Source organism: Amblyomma maculatum, chromosome 4, assembly GCF_055883805.1.
Source record: "Amblyomma maculatum isolate TAMU_Amacu chromosome 4, ASM5588380v1, whole genome shotgun sequence".
Lineage (NCBI taxonomy): Eukaryota > Metazoa > Arthropoda > Arachnida > Ixodida > Ixodidae > Amblyomma > Amblyomma maculatum.
In genome coordinates, this window is record NC_139347.1 from 146,873,391 (window position 1) to 146,878,636 (window position 5,246).

Consider the following 5,246-nt stretch of genomic DNA (forward strand, 5'->3'; position numbering starts at 1 on the left):
GGTGGTAGTCTGCGTGTTTTCATTAATTTCGCATGAACTTTAACGCGCATTATTTTCTTCCATGGACGCTGATGATAAGTGCCCTGACATCCTAATCGGGCACCGAAAACGGGGACCGCCGTTCAAGCCTCCAGTTGAACCAAGAAGAAAGAACAGCAAAGTCTCCGAGCATGACAGGACCAGAATTCTCGAAATGTCGAGGCGTGGAGGAGATATGAAAAAATTGGCAGACACGCTGGGCATCAATTTAGAGACGGCGAGATCTATTGCAGCGAGCGATAACGAAGCGTTGAAGAAAGGCGGAACAGCGAAGAAATTCGGAAATGAGGCAGTAATGGCTCTAAAGAATATTGTGGATAACAACCCTGCTTTCAAGCTAAAGCAAATAAAACAAGCAGTGGAAGAAGAATTGCCGGGAATCGCCATCAGCACAAGTAGCATTGATTGCCTACTAGATTCGGACGGTTACGCTATGAAGTTGATGACTCAGAGGCCAATTGACCGCAACAGAGACGACGTGAAACGCAGCCGCAAAACATACGCGCAATGGTTGCAGTGTGAAGGACCTCGCTTGTGCAGGTTTTACATCGATTAAACCAACTATAACATATGGTGTTCAAGGAGCTTCGGCCGTGTAGTGAAGGGACAGCCTGCGGTGCAGACGACGACTGGCACCAAAGGAGCAAACCTTAGCATTCTCGCCTGCATGTCCGCAAATGGTGTCATTCATTTGACGGCCGTAGACAAGGTTCACTGGGTCGTTTTCAATGATTTTTGGAGCGACATATCAGCCCGTGTCGAAAGTAAAGAACCTGGTTCTGAAGCAGTTTTTATTTTGGACAATGCTCCAGCTCACATTCGTGCGGAACAGGCAAGCCTGGCTAGTCAGACGCACTCGATCAAGCGGCTGCCTCCTTACAGTCCGTTTTTCAACCCTATAGAGGAAGTCTTTTCGAAGTTCAAGTCGGAAGTTAAAGTTTCCTCAGTCAGCGGAGAGACCTGGTGCTAATCACTCCTCCCGGAATGACTAAAAAGGGCCATCGGCGCAGTTTGTTGCTCGACGCTGCCCGACACTCTATGCAGCAAATACAAAGGGTAGAGTGTGCTGCTTTTGACCGCCATAACGTTTCGTTTATACGGGCAGCTTTGCATGAAGACGATTTGTAAAACGTTCTGAGTTTCACTTAGACCTGCCAAATGTCTCCTAGAAAATACAATTGCATTTCAGTCGGCTACTTCTGTGCTTTTACGTGCTTATAGTTTGTTGGCAACCTACGCCGCTAGGATTGCCGCTATGGCAAATTAACTACTGCTGCTAAGGTGACCATAGTGAGAAGCCAGTAGCTATTCCTGGCCTCGGTTGTAAGCTCCGCTGTACATAGTTTCATTCACTCTACCATGTCGCGGCCAGACTGAATGCAGGGGCGCGCTCTCTCTTTCCGTGGTAGCGTTACTCCAAGTCTTCACGCCGAAACCAACTGTGTGTTACACTGATCCTTTTCTGCTAGTGGTGTTAAATCATGATTGGAAACCCAAATACATTTCTGCACCGGTTGCAATTTCTAAAAACAGCCGGCTGCTGTATGAAGGCTACACTTGCCATCAGCATGCAGATTCAGTGCTTAATACAACTCATGATAAGCAGTGCTTAACCAAATTAGAAAATTACAGGTATAATTATTCACTTGCCATGCGTCTAAGCTAAAAGCTTCAAGAGACGTGTCACAAACAGCATTTTGTTCTTCAGCTGCACATGGTTCTTGGTTGTTGCAAGATATAAGAACAAAGCGAAATAGTGCATGCAGATGTTACGCTTACTCGTCGCATGGTTTGGAATGTGATCTCAATTACCATTTATTCCTGGAATTCATGTTTCGTGCTTTGGAGCCCTCCACCACATTTATTTTCCACATGTGGATTGAATTGGTTGGCACCCGGATTAAATTCGCTGGCGCTTGTATTAATTGCGGTGGCACTCGGATTAAAGTGGTTGGCGCGGACATTATTCGAGTTGGCGCTTGGATTAAATATGCTGGCGCTATGAATAAATGCTTGGCACTCGAATTATAATACATGGCGCTTAGATTATATCAGTCGGCGCACAGATTATTTCCGCTGGCGCTAGGATTAAATTCAGAGGGAAAACCTGTAGTCCGTCGAATGTGCTAGTAAGAATTGTAGAAATGTTGTCCTACAGACTGCTCACTAAGCTTCAAACACCACTCAGCACTCTGGAAGTTAGAATATGCAGCAATTTTCACTGATTCGTGCCTTTCACGTGCAGAGCTTGACATGTTTCGATCATAAAATGTTCTCTAGCGTATTTACCCAACTGTTGAAAGCTATCAACACTGACCCTGTGTTGTACGTTTGAATTCCTCAATACATATGCAGTTGTTGACGTAGCTATCAAGATCCGTGAATGACACTGACGTACTGCAGGGAAGCGTGCATGGTGAACATGTATAACTTCTTTTATAACCATAAATGCCCATGTGTGCTCGCAGTCATTGCGATTGCGTTTACACAAACGTTATATGCAATAGTAAGCATGCATTTGTAGATTTACTTCTGAAAATGATGTTCTGCTGGGCTATATGATGACAGTCAATCTTTGTGTAATATCGCGGACACATGCAGACATCATAAAGGTATGGAAACTGAAAGCCCACTTCCGTTCAGTCGCGCAGTCCCGTTACGATCCATTTGTCCGCGTAGTTTGCTTTCGCGTCTTCTCCAACGGATTCCTTCTTCGTGCCTAAAGTTACATATAACATAGAAATCACAACCATCTGAAGATGATAACGATATCCCCTGATGCGAAATCTGGGCGCAGAAATGTAGCTTCAAAAACGCAAAATGCAGTCCTCTCTAGATGACCTGAGCAGTCATTGATTACTGCGTTTGTTAAGCAACTGGTTTGTACAAGCTGTCGGAATATGAAAGGTCCTCTCCGCGTTTACAATGATCTGCCTAGGTAGCGGGAACTAAAGGGTCTTCTGCGGGCATCACCTAGCTGTGCTTAGACGGTCCGAACGGAGATGTTCTCTCATCGGGGGCTATTAGCTACTTTTTTGTCGGCGCAGCCATCTGGATTGTAGTGTTCGCGGCGCCGAGCCTCTTCTCGGTCAGCTCTTTTATAAGAACCGAAAGAAGAAGCGCTTCCATCGGTTGAGTCATTCACTCTTCTCCTTCGAAGACAAAGCTGCCAGTGGTGTAATCGGTGTTCAAGGTCTGTCGTTCAAGATATAGCGTGCTGCCGATAATTCAGCGGCGAAGGACTGATGGTTTTTCTTTCTGTTGTAACAAAAAAAGTGTCTCTCGTCACTCCCTCGTGGGGTGTGCTTCTATTTAGATTGGTTACAATGGCGACGGCACCTAAATCGATGACGCTAAACTACGGAAGGGGATCATAAAGAGATGCCCTCTAATGTGATTCCGAAATCCCACACAACATCTCAAAGTGTCCATGTTCAGTTTTTCATCGTCTTCAAAACAGGCACAAAAAAATACTCGGCTTATTATGTTATAAAATGTTTGTTGCTGAGACACTGACTGGAGACCTTAATGGTGGTAATGCGTGCTACTCTTATACGGGGCTCTAAACAGCCTGACCTGTGATATTTCTGCAATAAAACCACAGCAGGAACCACTTATAAAGGAAGGCACTTAATGTCATGCAATGTAATAAGCATTTCAAGGTTTGGAATGCTATACTTAACTTTATTTTGGAGGTGTGTCGTTTGCGTCCCGCTAAGTATTTTACTTATTTCTACTTTTAAGCTAGCATTATACTAATGTGCTTTACATACTACAATCGAGGCATAATGGGAGCCGACTGTCGCAATTCTGCCATCACCGATCACATAGCCAGAGCTAGTGGCACCTGTTGCTCGTTTGTATGTATCAACAGACGAACTAATTAACATTTTTTAAAACCACATGATTGTGTTCAAATACACATTTTAGATAAATCTCTCTATTTCTTTATGATTTGTTTACTTATGACCACCTAACGCTGCATTGGTCAAGTGGTCATCATCATGTTTCTGATACCATATATCATGAATGTAGATTGCTAACAAAAAGAGAAAAAATAAAAATATTTCTCCTGACATTTTATGTGAATACTTGAATTCTGAAAATTGGAAACATAGATGAAACGAGTAGAAAACTTACAATAATAACGTGTCTAACATTAAAACTTGGCTCGAATTGGGGCACGTAGTGGAATCCTGTTTGCTTGATTTCAATGAACGATGCAATCACAGGTCCACCGCCGTAATCTGTGGTGAATACGAAATGCCCAGTTGTAATCCTTATGCCAATCCTGACGTATATGCCCGTGGATGATGGTGTTCCTAGGTCGCGAACAGCGCCATGCGGTTTGTGTAGCCTGATTCTGTGGAACAGAGAAAACATAGATGAAGTGACAGTACTTCAGGTTCATTTGTTATATACAAAAACGTTTTGGGCGACTGCCCCACCTCTCAGTTGGGCTCCATCTGAGAATATGTAATAAATGAGTAGGTACAGCGCTCTCGTATATTCAAGGCTGCTGGTCTGGTGCATACTAAATACCTTCTGAAAAAGCTAACCGGTGTTGAAATATTCTAGAACGAAGGAGTGCAGTAATTTAAAACATTTTTTGACATTTATTTTGAAGACACAACAAGCGATTGACTAAATACTTATCATAATGTTAGCTGTTATGCAGCACAGAGAATTTCTGATGCAAAGCGTCCTCACCATCATCAGCTGGACTACATCCACTGCTGGGCGAAGGCCTCTATCATTTTTCTCCAATTAACCCGGTCCTGAGTTAGCTCTATCCGCTTGACCATTGCGAATTTCTTAATCTCAGAATTCATTTAAGCAAGTAGCGAAGTGCTACCGAGCTTTATGTCGAGTGCATCGAGCCTTGCTATTCTTTCATTGTTTCCACTCCATCAAGTAGGTATTCTCATGGACTAGATAGCAGAAGCGAAGACAAGGACTAGTGCGTTGACGTATGGGCTAAACATACGACCAACATCTCCGATCCTTAGTTGGGCATTTGGACGTTTGGCTACGACACAAGGTTCGTCGAGGAGGGTCTTCAAGGTTCTACGCTTTGACACATGGAGGCAGGTGCTGATGTACAAGCTCGCTATCGAGAATATATGTGTAGCACCAATCTTGGTCCTGAGCAAGCAAAGGTGATGAAGCTCTTTCTTGCAGTAGCAGACAAGAGTGTGGATAAGTCG

General features: G+C 43.9%; 1 pseudogene; it reads left to right on the plus strand.

Annotated features, from left to right (window-relative positions):
* The first annotated feature begins 334 nt into the window (after nucleotides 1-334).
* LOC146193272 (uncharacterized) lies at nucleotides 335-1,167 on the plus strand (annotated as a pseudogene).
* The last annotated feature ends 4,079 nt before the right edge of the window (nucleotides 1,168-5,246 follow it).